The 20,747-nt window shown below is 41.0% G+C and overlaps 1 protein-coding gene across 3 annotated transcripts in view; it reads right to left on the bottom strand.

Moving 5' to 3' along the window:
- Positions 1-20,747, bottom strand: part of FHOD3 (formin homology 2 domain containing 3) — a 406,197-nt gene that overhangs the window by 175,432 nt on the left and 210,018 nt on the right. The window lies entirely within an intron of this gene.

The raw sequence follows: 20,747 nt of genomic DNA, 5'->3' as shown, positions 1-20,747 counted from the left end.
TTAATTCACTGTTTATGACAACTGTGTAGTATTTAGTGAAAAAACAATGGTTCTGCTGCTTTCATTTTCAGAGTTGCAATGCAAGGCATCTTTGTAGCCTGGATTCTGGAAAGCAAAAAGTCAATCCAAATCAAAGTCACAACTAATGTCATCACTCTTAGAAAGTAAACAAAAGAGGAACTGCCACAAGAAGTTTCTGAAGCCAAATGAAGGAATATGAAAATGTGAGCAATACCTGTGAATTTCTTGCTTTAAATAGCCCTAAATGATGCGTTTTGCCACACAAGTCTTTCTGTAAGCAGGAAGAACACAGTTTGCAATGATCTCATAAGAAGCAGAAGGAACAACATTGAAGAGCAGGGAAACCAAAGAACAAAAGACATACTGGAAATCAGACTATTTCCACTGATAAAAGTACACGCATCCAGATAGAGGAGACACTCTATGGAAGATATCCATTTAGGAGCATGTTTGATTCTACTGGCTAAAGTAAACATCTGATTAATGGATTAATCATTACAGAAACAACAGTGAGCAGAAAACTGAAGCAATGTGCATCGTCTGCCTGTTTCTGACTTTTTCTGAGTGACTTACAGAATAGCTATAAAAAGCCATAAAGGCAATGTCAAAAGTGTAAACAATATGAGTCTACTGCTTCCTAATAAGTTGAAGTATCTTCTTGTTAAGTTTTATTTTCAGGAGAGAGAATTATAGTAGCAGAGCTATATAGACAGCCTAATTTACCTAAACCGTGGCCGTGTCTGTAATATAGCAGGAACCAGATTTCCTGCTGAAGAGGGACAGGCCTCTCCTCTGGACAATTTCCAGCAGTTATTAGCTTATGGCCACTTCTCCCCTTGACCTTCCCACACGTCAAGGAAGCAGGTTCTTCCACAGAAAGTCACAGCGAGGGTTCTAAATTACCTTTTCCCTTCCATGAGACAGACGCTTCATTGATTAAGGACACAAATTAATGAGAACACCAGAAGGGGCAATCACTACAATAACCTTGCCAAAGTACATTCAAATAAATTTCACTGACAGCATTGACAAAGAGGGCACTGTCACACCTTCACAGGCCTGGTAGGGATGCCCCAGTGTTTTGAGGTCAAGACTATAATTAAAAAATCACAATTTATTTATATTAATTTCAGAAAGCAGCTTTGCAAAGACCAGCCCTCCTCTACTTGTTGGTTTTACTAATGAAAGGGACAACCACCTAGTTAATTAAGGCTGTTTTTCACTTAAGTACTCCAGATGCCACTTGAATCTGTTGTTATACTCCCAAGATGAGATATCAAGCGATGGCTGCTTGTTGCAGTCTACGTAACTCGTTAGCGCTCAGTGCTGGAAAGCAGGATTTCATGTATGTGACCTGTCTCACTGAAGTAGGAGGCCTGGCAGAATCGAGTGTGACATGAAAACAGCACTAATAAATACAATTTTCCTTGCAAGGCAATTTAGCCTTGGGCTTTTGTTTTTACATGCAATCCAAAAGAAAAGTCCAGAGTAGACAGTTAGCTGCCATTTTTGTAAGTGACCTTTTGCTTAAGGGAAAAAAAGATTGTGAGAGTAATAGCTTCAGTTTGAGACCTAAAATACAGTCATTCTGAAACAGAGAACACCAGTCATCCACATAACCTTGGAGAAATATTCCATAACTCTCCAGCCAGTACCATGCTCTGGTAGCGGCACCATGCTCTGAAACTAAAACGTGCTGCAAAAAGGCAGGAGCCGATGGAACCTCCACCGTATTAGCAATTCCCACAAGACAAAAAAAAAAAAAATCTGATTCTGGGGATGCAAACTAAGCACAGGTGGAACTTGTCTGAAGGGACGCGATGGGTTAAGCATGGCAATCAGGATGGCGGGAAGGGAATAACATTTGCCTTCTTTCCCAGCCAACATCTGTAATATGTTAGACTGCTTCACCCTTCTTATGTTTTGCATCTCAAACACCCGGGTAAAACTGGATTCAGAGAAAGGGTGTCAATTTTCCTTTATCTTCAGCAATGAGATTCCATTCAAATACCATGGCTCTTGAATAAACTACATAGAAAAGTGTTAAACGACAAATAAAATGGATCCTTACTGTAATCTGTGTCTCATAACACACGCTAACAACTTTTGGACTGTTACATTTTAATCTGATACAGGAAAGCAATCCTGTAACAACCTTAATCCTGCTTCATATATGAGTACTTAGAAAAAAGGTGTGTTTATTCCTGTGGATATCTACCCCACCCTCCCTCTGATGCACTCTACTACAAATATTATGCCTATTATGCGTTGTGCCATTATTTTGAGAGCATTTAGAGGTTCTTTGGCATGCTTGAGAGGAATTCCACCCTTCGTTCCCATCTCTTGTATCTTTAGGTATCAGCTGGATTTAGGTACCTAAGTGATTATCTGGCTAGTCTCCTAAAGTAAACGAATAAAAACTGGGCTTTGCTCTGCAGGGCTCTCTTGAGAAGTCTGCCTCTATCAATTACCCAGTGGCACTAAGGAAATTAGTTGCTTCTTTGTTTAGCCAGGTTAGGTGTGTAATGTTGAACAGAGTGAATACTTCATCTCTCCTCCCTTTTTCCAAAAAAGGATAAGAAGCAAATTAACTCAGTTTTTCCCCCATCTTCCCTTTCTCTACCCAGTCTCTCATATGCACCACTGGCATATGAGAAATTCAAGAAACCTAGCGATAGGTGCATACACTCATAGTAAGAGCACTTCCCTACGGCAGCAGATGAGTAGGACAGTCAAACAGCCGCAGTTTGTTGCTTCGCTGTGCTAAAAAAGCCAGGTTGGTTCAGACTGTTGGAACAAAATGAAGAGGCAAGGCTGAAAGGGTGGTCTTTATTACTGGAGATGTTTTCAAGCAGTAGCAACCACCTGCTACTCCCCCCCACCTCTTTTGGATCAGCAGCAAATAGAGGTCTCCAGGTCACTTCCCAGCTCTCTCCAACTCAGCCCTCCCCAGCAGAAAGGGCCCTGGTGCTTCTGCCCTCAAGCAGCAGCATCCAATTCCAATTGCAACAGGGAGAAGACACGAGGCTTCTCCATGCACGTTCAAGAAAATACCCTAAGTATCTAATTTTGCCCACAAACTTAAAAAAAAACCCTTAAATTTAAAAATAGCGAATATAATCGCACAGGATTTTATGGGTGGCCATATCGAAATAGCTGGAGTCAAAACTGCCTTGTGTACAATCAACCCACAGGCCAGCAACAGCAGGAAGAAAACAAAGTTGCTTCAGCCCAGTCACTGGAGCAACAATTTCACTCGCACCGTGAAAAAGCCAATGCCATCACTGGATGATGATGGCCCTGCTCAAGGGAGCTGCTTACCCTCGGCCTGCTGCAGCTGTTTATATGTGCCCATGAATAACGGGATCGAGAACTGAAAGAAGTCCAACTGACCCACCACAAACAGCTAACCAGTGAATTTAACCCAGACCAGCTCCACACTCTAGACCAATGGAGTGGGTGGTGGAGGATATGGAAACAAACAGCAATAGTGCAGGAGGACAGGGAGGGACTGGCATTTTGTTCTGCTTTTTTGGAAATGGAAAGTAATGCTGTCCCTAACTTCTTCCAAGCTAGAATAGAGGCAGCAGACATACCTAACTGCCATACCTAACAGCCGACACTGTTGCAAACTGATGCCAAAGGAAAGCTTAACGCCTGTTACAGTGGGAATACTGCTTCGTAAAAGCAAAGCTGTTTTTACAATTTTGATTTGCTGGATCTTATCTCCTGGTGGTAATGGAGGTGTAAAGATGATGTGAATCATCAAGGAGAAGAAATTAAAAATTGAAATTTTCTTTTCTTTGACTGAAATCTCTCTGAATTTCATTTGACTGGAAAAATAAGACAAAAAAGAAATAATTTCCAAAAACATAGCATGCAATGTTCTTCATTAGCAGCACGAAGAACATAGATTTAAAATTCTTTCAAGTTATTAGAGCATATAAAAAAGCCCTCAAATGCAGTGTGGTTCTTGTTGGGAACACAACAGTTGGGGGAAGAGTAGAAATGCCAAAAAATATCACTGTATTTAGAGAAACCACAGCCCTATGTAATATATATGAAGTACGTAGTAAGACATCTACTGGCATTTCATGATGTACAGTAATGTGTGTGTTGTTCTCACAGAATAATCCAGCAATCAGATGTTGTAATCTTAAGACTATTTTTTAACTTATAAATAAACATGAGAGAACGTTATTGAAAAATGAGCTCTTCAGCTAAAGCAGTACCGCGTTACTCTGATTATTTTTAATGAACTTTTCCAAAGATTTCAGAGCATTTACATAAAAAAGCTCTTGTGTTTCAAGAGAATTATCATGATGCCTTTGAAAAGAAAAGTGGCCAGTAAATGTCAATACAACCATGTAGGAAAAATAAAGATTACTTTTTCAATATTAACATAATTTTCAGGATTATTGTGTTTTTGTTCGCTTGAACACTACAAGTGACAGGCAAATAACTATGAAAGAGACTCCTACGTTTCTTTATGATTTAAGAGTTCTGGACCCAATTTCTCTGTTTCGCACACATGTCAAGCGTTAACTCCTATTTGTGTCAGTAGGTTAAACAAAAGCGCAATCAAGCCTATCACATCTTAACCTAGTTTGAAACAAAAGATTGTAAATTCCTGCTGGTAAGAAGCATCCTGGTTTACAACCTCTGAAGACAAAACTGTGCCCGCTGGGTGATGATGCACATACATCGCGCCTGTATGCAGCCACAGCAGCTGCTGTTCCAAAGGACATTCGCATTCAGAAGGAACAGTATTTCTAGCACCATCACCTGATAAGGAGCAGTTCCTGTAACTCCACAGCAATCTGTTTATATTTTAACTACAGTCTCAGGTCTGGAGTGATATCATTAGCTGTGAATCTCCTCCAAGCTTCTTAGTCTTTATACTGCAGAGTAAAACTTTAAAATATTGTAACTTTTATGTGCAGAAATCAGTCTGCAAATACAAAGAATTCAGTATGTTTTACTTCTAATAACTCAATGCTATTTAAGCTTGTCTTACAGCCTCAGAGTGTTGGTGTTCACCATGCTTTCCCTCACTTTTGCAGGCAAAAAACTGCTGCTGAGAACACATGCTGAATTAAACGTACTCCTAAACATCTGGACAACTGATATACAGATAAAAAAATTAAAAAATTAACTTTACTTACAGAATTCCAACTGTAAATTGAATTATTCCAGCAAATGCAAAATAACATGACATGGGAGCGAAGGAAAAACCAGCAACCTGGCTATCCATAAATTTCCCAGGAACTTATTTTCACTCTAATTCATACATAGATTTAATTCAAAGGCCAACATCATCATTGCCATGTCCCTCCATAGGCTTGGGGAGAAGTAACATTTTCAGGCACCCTGCCAGAGCCCATGCACTGTTTACAGTGCTGAAGCTGTGCTCAAGTATGGATCATTCCCCCTGGATCCACTACAAGTTGGTCCATGGCCCTCCACTATGCCATGCACAAAGGACAGAGCAGCCATAATGGTCCTCTGATTCCCTAACAGTTACAAGTGCAGCATGGGGAAAGAACCCATAAATCCAGGTCACACCATGCACAGCCTTATTCACACTGACCATATGCCAAGAAATTACAGATTTTTGAGAGTAACCATTAGTTCTTTTTCAGGTATCTTCAGTATGGGTAGCATTGTACATGTATCCTTATAATATAATAGGAATAAGAAGCTTCAGTCTCTCAAAAGTTAACACTGTTTTCTTGATCCAAACATAACATCTTTTTCTTTTCTTCATACCTGGTCTTGTCTGAGGCAAGCAGATGATGTTGACTGCCATCAGTGAAATATTTTAGGTTAGAAAACAAACAAACAACTTATTTTTTTGCCACAACCTTTGCAAGAGCATGCTTCTAACTGCAGCCATCTATGGGTAACCACAGCCAAAGAGCAGTCTGGATACTCTGGTTGTAACCAAGTAATATATTCTGACATATATCTGGAAGTAGCATGTCAATGCTCCACCTACAAGTTAGCTCACGTGAAGTTCTAAAGCCACTCAAGGAAAAGGCTGCTTAAGATCATAGCATCACTGTGTTCAAATGAAGTGTCACATAAATAAAGAGTACGGGCCATAACTTCTTGAAATTCACTCTACACAAAAAGGCATTCAAAAGACTTTTTTCGGCACCAAGTGGGAAACACTCTGAAAGAGGAATCCATGAACACTTGCAGTGCCTTCTCAAAGTGTCAGGCAGGAATAGTTTTCTTGATCTTTCAGACAGCATTTTACGGGCCTTGAATAGCTCTGGACCAAACACAAATGCATGGGAGGGCTGAATCTGAAATGTCCAGTAGAAGGAGTCCAGAAGGGCTTATCTATTTCATATACAATTAATAATTGCTAATTTGGCACCATCTGTGCAGGCTTACAAGAACCTTTCCGACAAGGCTGTTGAGCTCCCAGCCCTGTGCAGGCTGTCGCTGAGCCGCCCCTGTCCATGGTACTCGGCCAACCACCCCCGGGACCCCCACGGGCCACCACGGGCCACCACCTGCACAGACTTTGGCTCTAGGTAGCACATCCAACCAGGACATGCACTGTAGTTCTGCTGGCCAAAAGCTGGCTTTGCTGGCATGGATTAGTGAATAGGATTCTGGCTTGCTTTCCTGATTTTGGAAAGCTCAAGTCTTTCTACTCAGGTCTTTGTTTAACTGAAGCAACAAGGCTAAAACCCCTTGAAATGACAATTCTGCCATTCATAAATGCTAGCCATGGAAATCAACCAAGTCCAGCCTTTGAAAATACGGGGCTCTTAGGTGTCATTCAGTCCCAGCAGAATCAAGTGCAGAACATGAGTCTTTTTCTGACTGAGTCCTGTGTGATTCCTGTCCTGACCAGCCTGGCTGTCCCGAGCATGCCAGGACAGTTATATGCTAGAAGTCATAGAAGATCCAGTTCTCTGAGTTTAAAGGTTGTTCAAACGTCCTTCCCAATTTGTACTTTTAGAATCAGCATGGCTAAAAGGTACATATTACACAGCGGTTGTTGTTTGTATAGTGCATGTCCTATGGATATAAAACATTACAAAGCTAGCTCCTAATCTTAGGTTTTTTCATGTATTCCATTTCATACTTGTCTACAGAGAAGAGGTATATTCACAGTACATAACTTTGGACACTAAATATAGGATCCTAGCCTTCCTGAGATGCCCCTAAAATCAGAGAGAAAGTCTGGCTCTTTTAACAGATGATTCAGAGAACCATTACACCCACTAAATAACGGTGCGCCTTGGATGTTTATAACAAGCATCTACTATGCCTATCAACTACAACAATAAGCATGTCACATCACCAGCATTCCCAAAGCCTGAAAATGTGTAGTCTAGATGTTTACCCTCTACAATTCTTGAGTTCAGGAGCAGGTTGACAGGGACTTTTCTGCCTTCTTCCTCATCTCATCCCCCTCCATACAAACACCAAACATAACGCAAGACACATACATTTCATAAACCTGATTATAAACCAGTTTACTCAACCTCTTCAAAGAGAAAGAGACGAGCCTCACTGTTTTCCAACCACTCATTCAATAGACTGAATAGAGGGAAATGACCATGGATATTCAGACTGAAACTATCACCAATAAATTTCTTGTCATAACTGAGATAGCATACAGGTCTGAAACAGCTTCTGCTGAGTTCCCTCTACTGTTCTTGAGGAACTAGTTCAGATTAAAATTAACTAAATTACAACAAATACTCAAGCTCCTTCCGTGTTAAACTGTAGGCGCAGACACACGCTCATGACCTCATAGGGAAAATGGAGAGAAACAAAAGATAACAGCAGATACAAAGGAAACTGCTAATCAGGGAGCAAAACCAGTTTAATCACAAAGGCGTGTGGAGTTCTCTCTTGCTCAAAGAGTCTAGTTAACTACCTGAGACAAGGTAACTGGAATTAGGTGAGACAAATCCTGCCCTGTAATCTGTCTGAAAGGGATTATTTCAAATGATACTTACTACATATTTAACTGTCCTTATATACTCCAAAGGACTGATACAAAGGCGAGATTGCAACAGAAATTTCTGGTAAACATTTACTTCTCAATCAGGTCTTGCTCTCCTAATTCATGATGAAGTTGTTACAAAAGAACTCAACATTAGAACATTTCTTTAAGTTCAAAAGATTTTTAGGTCAGTTTTTTGTATGTAAAAAACAAACAATTGCACTCTGAGTGTAACTGGTTTAGTAGTCACCTCATCAACTCGCATTACTAGACCTAAAGACCAGAACAAGTAATTTTATACTTCTAGCCAATAAAGCACTAGTTTCCTATGTATTTTCAGTATTTAAAGTGAGCTATTAGCTTCATGAAATTAGAACTGAAGGCTTATTGCATATGGGACAGGTATTGTTGCCTGTTACTAGAACTGCCTGATAGTTCCCATGAAAACACTCCTGGGTTTAGTTGTCCATAATTTCCTCAAGTTTTGAGTTTGGACTGAAACTTTCTCTCTGTAGTGTTTGAAATACAACACTTATTTTTTTTCATGGAAAATTTCTAACACTTATGATATTCAGGGCAGGTTTGTGGGAGGCAGGAGGAGGAAGATAACATCTCACTGGAATTAAAAATACTGTTGATAATAATTTTTGAAATTGGAATATTTGGGGATTTTGAGCTCTTTGGAAAACTCAGGAAAAATTATAATGTCCTGTCAGTGAAAAATCTCATACAGACCACATTAAAATGTTTCCAAACTTTGTGCAGTTATAAGGTTTTGAAATAACTATTGTTTGAACTTACAATGGTCTGTACTGAACACATGCAATCAGCTAAGACCTCTGAATACTCCATCCTTGGAGCTCACAAGATCCCCATAATGCTCCCAGCTGCTGCCCACCAAGGAAGGACACAGCACTCAAAGCAAGAGCAGGCAGCTTGTGAGAGTTTTTTGGTTTTGTTTCAAAGGATCTGTCTTGTTACTCAGATCATGGGGAGGAGAATTCTGATCTGAACACCGAAGGAAACAAAATTTAAACCCAGAGAGGTTCAAAGAGATGAAAGAGTTAAGGGAGGAACTCTGACAGAAAGCCTGATGAGCTTCTGAGAGTTATGCAAAGAGACAAAGTGACTGGGATAAATGAGGGAAATAATGGGAAAGACTAAAAGCTATTTGGCTGGAGGGAACACAGAGATTAGGACTGATGTGAGAAATATTGAGGAAAGAAATGGATAAGAGACTGAAGCTGTGACTACACACTTGATAGTGGTACTGCAACACTCTCCCTTATTTGTTTGTCTCAGGCCAAACTCAGGGTTTTGCGTCCCACCGGGGGGTTTGTGTCCCACCACAGAGAACCAGACTGGATAATTCAACAGTACTAAAAAAAAAAAAAATATCCAAACTTACAGCAAAATATCTACATTTTCTCCCCACCCAAAATATCCACCTTTTCATCCTCATTTTTCAGATGAACACATTCCTCTATCAAGTTCATTACACCACAACACAAACACAGCTGTGGCACCAGAATCCAGGTCAGACAGCACAGAGGTGGGAAGAGGTGATGGGAAGAAAAGATGTTTAAGCCAGGTTAAACTGTTGAAGAAATTCATGTAAATGAATTGATGAATGGATTGATGATGTAAATGACCCGATAAAGCGATGAAGGTTAAGGGAAATTGATGAGGGAAGGGGAAAATCTATAGACCAGATCAGAGAAAGAAAGCTAGGACAGGTTGGACAAGAGTCTAAATGGGAAAAGAAGCCCTAAGAGTAAAGATAAAAACGCATAAACAGAAAGTACCATACCAAGTATGAAAAACCAGCCCAAGGACAAGACCAAAATCAGCACTTAAGCTTATTGAATCTTTCTGAATTCAAAATATGTCTGGTTTTAAGTGCCTCATTTCCTTATCTGCAACACGAAGACAATGCTGCCTTTTCATCTCTTGGATAACATTTAGTGACAAACCACAGAAAAATCCATGAGGAAAACAAACATTTCATAACAGAGTTTGCATAGCACAAAATAAATCCCAAAGCCTTGGGAAGCACTGATGATAAGACAAGCTATTGAAAAGGTGTTCGTGAAGTGCACAGGTGTGATGGAGCTCAGGAATTGAAGCAGAGCAGCTGTGGAAAAAGCCGTACCACTGTGCGATCAAAGACTGCAGCAGCTTCCACACAAAGCGGGCATGCATGCCTGCCAAGTAAGATCACAGGGGTATTTTTTCATTTTCAAGAGTTTTATTAATCAACCTTAACAGTATTCTTAGTGCATTTGTCTATAATGATCTCAGAGAACATAAGAAACCTTTATGAAAGGCACATATAAAAGAATATTCTTAGCAACTAATATATTTAGTTAATAAATAGTACAATCACTGTTTCTATCATAGATATTAACCTAAATACTAAAAGCAAGCTTATGGTGACCCACTAATGAATTTTGAGAAGTTGGTCACCATGTCTCAACGTTACTGTCTTAAAAGCACAATTTTGGCCTTCAGCAGTGCCCGAATGAGAAAACAGTTTCTGCTCACCCGGACCGCTCTCTGCCCGCAGGGGCAGGCTACCAAGATTCGGAGTACCCAGGGTGAAGGTCTGCAGACGGGTACCCTTATTATTCCAGATACTTGAAGCTTATCAGGAGCAAGTGCTGTGCAATCCTGCTGTGCCCAAAGACAGTTCAGGGTGTAACTTTAAAAATGACAGAGCTCTTTTTGAAGCAGGAATTTGGAGTGCAAAATTAGGAAACCAGGGCATCGGGGGATGGGGGAAGTTGAGGTCCTTGTCTAGGCAGGTGATAACATATAGTAGGAGGAAGGTTAAATAGGAGGAAACAGGATGTTGCCCAGTATTGGCAGAAGTCTTTAAGACCCCACCTGTCATTTCAATAAACCCACTTAAAACACACTATAGATATACTAAATCCTGAGTAGCACTTCAGTGATTAAAGTCAATACACTGTAACCATCTGACGGCACTCCTCCTGGGAAATAGCAGTCTTTTTAATGTTTCTCCATTTCAGGGAACTGTGAAATGTCAAAAGAAAAAATAGTAAACTCCAAAGGAAAGTCTGTCTGTCCCAGCCTTTCACTAAAGGCAACTCTTAGGATCTGCCCTTAAACAGTAACCTTTCGCGTGGAATGTTAACGCTCCTTGGCTTCCTCACAGCAGGGAGACCTTTCTTTATGGACACCCTCTCAGTAGCTCACATAGCATTTTCCTTTCTTTAATGTGTCATTTCAGGCCTGATACAACGTTGAGCCACTCTGGTGTAAACCTTAAAATCCTCCTCTCTATATACTCTTTCATCCAGAGATTTTTAGATTACTGAGCAAGTTCAGCATCGGTACGTTGCCCCACTCCTACAACTTACTCATTGCTTTTTGGAAGCACCAATCTGTGGGACTGAAACATTCCAGCCTTGGTATTAAGTCCACAGCCCTGTGGTCTTCCCCGCTCCCATACACCCTGAATATCCCCTCCCTTTTCTTCTTTGATCACTTTCGTCATCTCCAGGAGTGTGGGGATAAAAACCAAAGTGCTTATAAGGTCAGAAGAGGGAAGTTTTCTTGCTGTCAACAAATTAAAAGAGGCAAAGGAAAAAGTGACTTATTTTGCGTGGCACCTACATCAGTAAACTCTCTTCACTAAAATCTCTGAGAAGAAATGTCAAAGCGATACATTATTGAAAACCCCATCCTAAATCACAGAGGTACAGTATTTTTGGCAGCTAGTGCAAGCCGGTGCTCCTGTATGGCTAGGGGGCGGGTGGCGAGCACAGTCTCCTCTCCTGGCTTGACAGCACTGGCTTTAGCGTCAGGAATTTAAATGGAAAAAACCAGAAATGCCTCACACACTGAAACTGGAGAAACTCCTTCTTGCCTGGAAATACAGTGAGAAAGAAATCATGTTACAATTAATAAATTCACAGTTTATCGATCCCCACTTTTTGTAAAACTTGGAGGAACAGGATAAACCTGCGCTTACCCCCACTAGCTGGCAGAAACCACCAACCCCAACTCTTCTCCCTCCGGCTTGCAGAGGGAAGATACAATAACCTGTCTGCTTTTCCAAGGCATCTTGGTTTTGCTGCTTCTCCAGGCCTGCTCAACCCCTGCCTGCGCACCCACTGACAACTGGTTTTCACATACACACGGGGAGTGGGAGGACACCAGCCCATGTTCGCTCCAACGCCACCAGCAGTGACTCCAGTGCTGCACACGGGAGGCGGTGGAGGGAGGAGAGGAGAAGGGCAGTAAGTAGCACTGACAGATGGTAAACTGGTCCTTATGCTTCATTACAAAGCAGCAAAAAGAGTTTGCATCTTTTCTGATTCAGCCTTTGTAAACATGCAGCTATTAGCTACTTCTGCCTTCCCAAGGTGTGCGTGCTGCTCCTGTGCTCCTCAGGGCGATGCAGAAGAACAGGCAAGCAGGAACCCTCCACAGCAGCGAAGAGAAACGTTAATATTCCCATATGCTCACTAAGATTATCCCTCACTGTCATCATCCTATGAATACTGTACAGTTTTTCTTAGACACATATGTATGAACACAGCATTTATGATAGGTTAATAATTAATACTGTGCTAATACATGCAAGTCCCATGGCTTAGCTTTTAAATTCTTGAATCGTCTGTGGTTTTTTAATACTCTGATGCAATAGCAATCAGAGGCTTAAAGCAGGTCACTGCCTCATGGTAATGAAAAAAAGTATTTTAAGAGTTTACAGTCCACTGCTCCCCTTTTCCGATTGCACCTATGAGAACATGACCGATAAAAATGCATATGCAAAATTCCAGACAGACAGGGCTAAGATGTAACTTAAAATAAATCAAACACATCTGGATATGAAAATTAACTCTGAAGACATTTGAAGAATATAATTTTTGGCATGTCCTTATGTCACACAGTAATCACCTTCATGGAATAATAGTCAGCACTTTCTAATTATCCTACACATTTGACACTGCTTCCCTCCCCTCCCCCCTTTAAAGTTCTTTATTTTCCCTGCTTCCATATCAGGATACAGAACTGTGTGGCATCCTAGCTATCACCATCACAAATAGTTGTGGAAGCATCTAATCGTGACATGGGAATAATCAAACACTATTTCCCAACTGTATTTTACTGTGTTTTATGTGCATATTTTCAGTACAAGTAATTCACAGTGAAATCCCCAGAAGCCACGCACTTTGTGCGAGCATTTATGTCTCTGACGGCTTATGAATGTCTTTATTTTACACACATTTTCTCCTCTAATGAATCAGGCTTTGGATACTTCCAGGCTAAAAGATTGCCACAAAAAGGCAGAAATACTCTGTAATATGCTCCTACCAGTTGGAATAGGTACATTGTTTTCAAGGCTCCTTCACAAAGTTTGAGTAGTTAAATCATATAACATCCACAATGGCTTTAAAGGCCCCTGAGACTACTTCCCAAGTACTTATTCCTTGCTTAGTAGTTAAGGATGTGCATTTTTTATGGTTCAGTTCCTCGTTTTACACGGGGTCTGCATAGCCCGAGGTGTCACATTTCATGGGAATTTCATAAAGCATAAAAAAAATTACACAAAACCTGAAGATTCATTTTCATGGAGACAGAAAGCAACCCAAAGCCTCCCAGCCTCTGTCAGCTTTCAAAACAAGGGAAATCCATAATTTTATGGTGGTGTTATTGCCGAATTCCACGTAGACCATAAGAACCCTATATCCCCCTTACGAGCAGTCCCAACATGAAAGGCCATTTCATAGAACGCACAGAGCAAGGAACAGCTCCGTTTATTTGTAGATGTGTAAATTACTATAGGGTGGTTAAACTTTTGAACTCAAATTTGCTTCAGTGCCAATTCCCATCCCAGACTGGGAGGACTTGTACTGTACGCTGTGTGTGAGGACCATCTGGCTCTGCTTCCAGATGGATCACGGATCAGAATCACATCCAGGGAGAAGGGAGGGAGGAGGAGGAGGGGGAAGGAGGGGGCAGTGCTTGCTCCACAAACTAAGTGAATGCTTAAGGTTGTTTTTGGTAGGAAACTCTGTGTAATGCATGCATAGATCGAGTCTTATAATTTTAAAATATGCAGATGAGAAATGGAGAAAGGAAACACTAAAAGCACAGAGAGGAAAGCAAAGCAAATGCTTTCCCTCTTTTTAAACTGCATTTCCAAGGTCAAGCTCTCCCAACTACCCTTGCACAAGTAAACAAATGCATTTAGTCTTACAGAGGTATCTGCAGAAGTGAAAGAGAATTCAGCTACTGAGCCAAGGAGGTTTAGTGTTTATATTGTTAATCATGAATGTGCCCTCTTTTCTGGTACAATGAAGAGCATTGTAATCTCATTATTTCTAATCTAAAGAGCTCGAACCAGGATGCCAAATCCATTTGTATTTTTTCATTCCATGGCTTTTCAAGACACAAAGAAGAGGCACATCTTGAGGTTTCTGCACACACAGAGCAGGAAGAGGCACTGAGCCACCAGGTAAAGGTCTGATTTTACTGGGACTGTTACTTTGGATAAAAACTACAACAAATGACACCTACCAAAGCTCACTGATGGGAAGCTGGCAGCATCACCCATTTCACAAAGGGAGATGGCACGGCTGCATCCCAGTGACGCCGTACCTAAGCTCGGCATTGCTGCTCCCTAACAGGTCTGATTAGCACAGGTACACTAATTTGCTAACACAGCTGTGGTTTGTTTGGTTTGGTGGATTTTGTTTGGGGTTTTTTTGCTGGTGGTGGTGGTAGGGAACCTAGGTTGTATCTCCATGTGGAGCTGCCCCATACTATGTGGGCATAACAGCTTCCAGGCAGAGCTGCCATCTGTTGGTATGGTTTCCTGGGGCTGCAGTCTGATGTGCGGCATAAAATGAATGATATGAATGTTCAAATCCCCACAGGACAAGTGTCCAACTCTGATGTGCTTTCTGATGGACTCAGCAGAAAGTTCAAAGAACTGAATTTACAGGGAGACTGAGCCAGCAAGTCCCTCTCATAAGCAACTCTCCTAAATAATCAAGCTTTAGGCATTTGATTTCTCTTTATACACAGGCTCCTACTACAGCTAGTTCGAGATCAACTGAGAAGTTTACCTAATTTTAAAGGACTCCACATAAGAAGTCAACTTGAATATGTAGAGATATGTGCAAGAACTTCACAGTCACGTATGGATACCTGCACACTGAAGGTTAAGAGAAGAAAGTCAGGAAAGCTTTCATACTTGGCTTCAGGAAAAGAAAGCAGTGCAAAGGTAAGCCTAATCATGAGCTGTCTGTTCCTATTTATTTGGGGCTGGGACACTTTTCTACAGCTGGAAAACTTTAAACAGTTCTCCAGTTCACGCTGAAACAGGAATAACGCAAAGGTATGCATGATACACGGCATCAGCTCCATTTTCACTACTAAACTTACATTAGTACCATCTGTTTTACTGCTGCGGTACCAACCCAGGAAGAAATGTCTATTTAGGATAGGCATAGCCTCTCACAGAACTTATTGCTAGTCTTTTGATATTTAACACAAACCCTGTTGATGATACAATGCTTCACATACATTTACTGCAGAAGAATGTGCTAAATGCTTTGTAATACCTAACCCTTAATGCAAAAGGCCAAAGCCACATAATCTATCAGGGCGAGGGAGGAAAATTCAAGAGCACTAGAAGCATTCGAGTCCTTGTAATAATGAGGGGTCTTTTTGATAAAAACAGCCGTCCAATTCCTGGAAATGGATCACCTCCCCGTTACAGAGAGCACACTTATAAACCCCGAGCATTCCTAGTAGCAGTTGGCTCAGTGCAGAAATGCCACCGGCTTGCTGATAACTTCACGTCTGGCTTTCAGAACGAGAGGGTTATCAGCAGCAGCTTCCACCGCCCGCTTGGAAAACCTCAACCCTCACCTTCGACTTCCTCTAGCTCCTTGACATCTTTGGGCACACAGTGTCCCGGTGACAGACAGTAACCAGATGGTCTTTTACCACCCAGAACTGAGTTGTTTCAGGAATTTAATCTGATTTCCCAGAATATACAGCACATCCCTACGTTCTAAAGTTGGCGTGCAGGTGGGATCGCATGCCTCTGGCTTTATAAATAGGCCTAACCACCAGTGGCTTTGGTACACGTCTGTGATTGAGCCATTTGCCTGTTGGTTTAGAAAACCTGACCCCCTGCCTGGGCGTTCATTGGCGATTCTAATTGACTCCAGTGGCTCCTGTGTGTGTTTGTCCAGCCTGTCAAACAGCTCAGCATCTCCTAATTCCAATAGCAAAATCGCTTTCTGCTTTACAACCAGTAGCTCTCACAGCAATTTCTTTCCACTTTTTGTTGCGGTCAGCTACAGTCTACTGATTAATTAAAAATACATGCAAAATGCACATTTAGAATCACCTTGCTGCAGTAGGAAGCAGAGGTTACTAGAAGGGTAACTACCCAGATATGGCTATGTCCTTTCCCTCCATCTCCCATTCACCGACTAGAAAGGCAAGGAATCAAAAGGTTCCCCCATCCTCATGCCCCAGGGTGGGATTGGAAAGTTTTAGGCTTCTCAATTCCCACTCTTATACTTTGGAAAGTTGCTGCTCTTCTTGGGAACTCCTCCATCACTGGCAGTTTACAATTGTGCAAATTGCAGATATCAAGCTTGAAGGGAATTCTTTTGGTGGATCCCTACATAATTTAAACATGTACCAAAGTTCAGAATGTGCCCTGGAGTTATTTTTCACACATGATTTCAGTGTTTAAAGATACTTAGTTTTTTCTACTTACGTTTAGGACACACATAGGACTCTTCCGGTAAAAGTTCCCCCTAAAAGTACTTAAAAATCTGAAAGGCCTTGCTAAACAAAGAGAGAAAATAAAATAAGAGCACTGCTGTATACCCATGCTATCTGAACAAAGGTAAAAGCACGCTTGTAGAAATACAATTCCAAAACAAACCACATTTAATATTTCTAAGGAAAAAAAAAGAGTAAGGCATAACAATAAAGCTGCTGTTCTATAAGACTGAAGACTCTGTTGACTTTGTGTATGAACCTATGAACCTTTAATCCTCTTAAGTGATATGTCATCATCTCTCAGAGTATGTCAGAACCCTCACCCAGGACCATCGCCTTCATCTTCTCTGCTTGCACCAGTATCTGTAGAGACCTACAGACTTTTTCAGAAGTGCAGTGAGCCTGTGATAGGAAAATCCACAACTGGTTCTACTGCAACCTTGTCTTCTGCTCAGATTATTGAATTAAGTATAGATTCTTGAAGTGTTGGATATACTGTCCCTGGAAGTACTTAAAACGTGTAGACATGGCACTTAGGGACATGGTTTAGTGGTGGACTTGGCAGTGCTAGGTTAATGGTTGGCCTTGATGATCTTTAGTGTCTTTTCCAACCTAAATGATTCTATGGTTCTATGTATCTTTCATTTTAGGTTATAATAATGGTTTTGGGGTAGAGGGGTTAACTTAAAGCACAAATATTGCCTCAAATCATAACTCTTAGGCTCCTTCCAAGCACTTGTTTTCCTTTATTTCTTCTTCTTAAACCCCCCCCACTAAAAATCCAAAACTACAAAATAAAATTAAAACCATCTCTCATCCAGACTTTAAACCCAAATTCTTATTCCCCGTATAAGCACACAGCTCTCACTAAATCAGAGAGCTGCATCCAAAAGATGAATTTGATTCAAACATTGTCTAGCATGAGCACAGACTGATGTCCTATTTTTTCCTCAGCCTTACTGCTTTGAAGTTTTGCACTGTAGCACGGTCAAGGCCTCTTCCTGATTGGACTGGACACCTGGCTTGTTTTTTCAGACCACAAGAACGAACTCTAGCTTTCATCTAATTATGGACACACTAAATACTGATTTGAATCCACAAGCAGGCAATCGGGGATCCAGGTACCCAAATACGCTCTGCAAAAAAGGCTGGATGACCTATTGACAACCTCCTCATTGGATGTGAGGGACAAATTGGACAGGATCCCACCAGGCAGAGCTTCTCACATCATGGTGTCAGAAGACTCGCCCCTGAACTCCCATACCTCGCTTATTTAGTATATTTTTTAAACAATCAAGCCTTGGTCTACACATGCTGCTTTTCTTTCTCACCTTCCCAACAGCACTGGATAAATTAACAGAAAACACGAAGACAGCCATAATTTTACCAATTACTTAATTAGTCTGTGCTCAGCCATTGCATTTCATATGTTGCTTTCTCATTCTGTGCAAGACACAGAAGATTTCAAAACTACATCCAAAGCACCTTCAAAATGACAATAAGATTTATTTTAATTCTCATAAATTGTGGACATTTCCATTTATTTTTTAATATTTAGGCAACACCCACCATACTGCAATCTTGTAACTAGGACAGAAACATTTAACTTCAGTGCTATGAGTGAAGTTCATCATCCTTATGGATAATTGTCACCAAAGGCAAAAAAAAGGCAAGAAAAAGAAATAAATAAAAAAAAAAAGAAAGCAAACCTGTTTCTGTGGGGAAAACAATCCCTCAAAACACAGTTTCTTTACATCTCTGTAATAATTAAATGTAAAGTCAAAGAGTAAATTTAGGGTGAAGAACTAAAAAGTACAGAGGAACAAAAGCTGTTTGCTAAACTAGTTTTTCAACAGAATAACTCAAGACAGAAGCCCTGGCCACTGTTGGTTTAGTCCCTGTAGGCTATACACTGACAAAAGGGAACACTTTGGGAAAGGTACTGTCAAACAACCCTATTTCAGGGGACCCCAGCAGAAATAAAGTCAACTCCTTAGCACTCGACAATAAACGGTCTGGATTTCTCAGTATTGTATGCAAAAGCCACACTTCACTTACCCATTAAAGTAACTAAAACTTTCATGACTCATATTTAGTCATATTTTTGGCAGCTTGGTCTGGCTTGAACCGAGTCAAAACCGCTAAGTAGAAAATCACAACCAGGAAACACTAGAGTGAAACAACGCAGACCTTTGGAAAACGCAAAGCAGTATCAAGAAATAACTTGTACCTGGGAACACACTGAACCACCTACAACCCTTACATATACGTATATGTCCAACTTATTTTCCCTCCTAGGTCCAAATCTGTTTCTTGAAGAGTGCAGGCAAACAAGTTCCCAGGAGACACGGGGAAACCACTCAGTCAAGATGCTGTGGAGCCCCACATGGGTGAGCCCTGGGGTCGGAGGAGGCAACGCCGTGCCTAAGGCTGCCATTTACTCTCACAAGCCCCGCAAGCTGGGTTAGGATCACAAGAGGAAAACAGTGAATTACACTAAACGTGCCGTAGAAATGCAGCCAGAACATGGAACCAAGGAGAAATCCCATCCCTTTATGATTCAGGTTAAATGCAGTGAAAATAAGGAGGATATATTCCACTCCAAAAGGATCTGCAGAACAAGGACACCACAGCAGTAAGGCATAAAAAGTCTAGACAAAGATGACTTTTTATTTATTTATTTCTAATCTCCATAATTTAACACTGAGCTTAAAGTTTATGGGACCACCTCAGCGTTAACTGCAATGTATCTTCAGTGAAATTTATTCACTTATTCACCAGCGCTCCAGGTTTAGTAAAATGCAGCACTGCAATAATACCCACGACTGCCACAAAAAAAAAAAAATCCAAGCAACCGCTATGCTCTTCCAAAAATAATATATCTGAAAAACACTCTTACATGACGTATTTAATGTTTCTTTTCAGCACCCTTCTCAGTGTATTTGGATAAGATTGTCTGGCTACACTGTACTTCCAAACCTATCTTTATCTCATTGCATACGCAGACCTATTCAGAAAGTCCACACTGGCTCCTGGAACTGCAAACCAGCTGACATAATCTCAGAGTTCTAACAAGCTTTGAACTTCCTGAAAGACCATCGAGACCAATTTAGTTTCTGAAATAAACCCCACATCACACAGAAAAATCATAGTGCTGTAAAAGATGCTAGGATACGCTACCCAGAGAGAAACTTCAGCTTCATGCACCAGCAAAATAGGGGAAATGGCATACTGCTACATGGTTAGTTTTTGTTGGTGGTTTGTTTGTTTTATATTTATTTTGAACAAGCCGGGATCACTTGTTAATAACAACGTAACAAGATGAGTTTGCAGTTTCCTTAGTATGATGCCGCGGACATGGGCACTAAGGCTCTGTTTTATCATTCATTGAATTCAGCAGGAAATCTCTAATTTCAGACCATGGACACCAAGCTCTCAGACACAGCACAACTAGAGAAGCCACAGCAAGAAAGAGACCACTGTGATCTCCCTGAATTATGGATACATTAGGGTATAGAGGTTCAGTGCCCTGGACCTCATCTGACACTGGAACAGAAGAGCTGCAGGGCTATCCACCGTTCGGATTATGAGGCCACTTGGATATTCAGATAGTGTAAACACCTATCAGGCTTCCTAGTTTTGAATTTTCACTATTTGGCTGCAAAACCCAGCTGAAGGGCAAAGACATCATCCAGCCACACTAGATCAATGCCAACCTGATAAAGGAGTAAGCCCCCAGACTGCAGGCCAAATTGTCCAATAGAGCACCTTTATTTTGCTTCCTGTCTGAATTTTCTGAGACCATCTACAGCCAGTTTTCTCCCAGAAACTTTTTCCCTCAGCTGTAAAGAAAGTCTTCTTTCTTTCACACATTTCTATGTCCTCGTCTAGTTTCACTGTGGTTAACACTCTTTTACTTTGAGTACACACAAGCTACTATTCAAGTACATTTATAACACTGCACAAC

The sequence above is a fragment of the Vanellus vanellus genome, assembly GCF_965231255.1.
Source record: "Vanellus vanellus genome assembly, chromosome: 2".
NCBI lineage: Eukaryota > Metazoa > Chordata > Aves > Charadriiformes > Charadriidae > Vanellus > Vanellus vanellus.
This window is presented reverse-complemented; position numbering and strand designations above follow the sequence as displayed.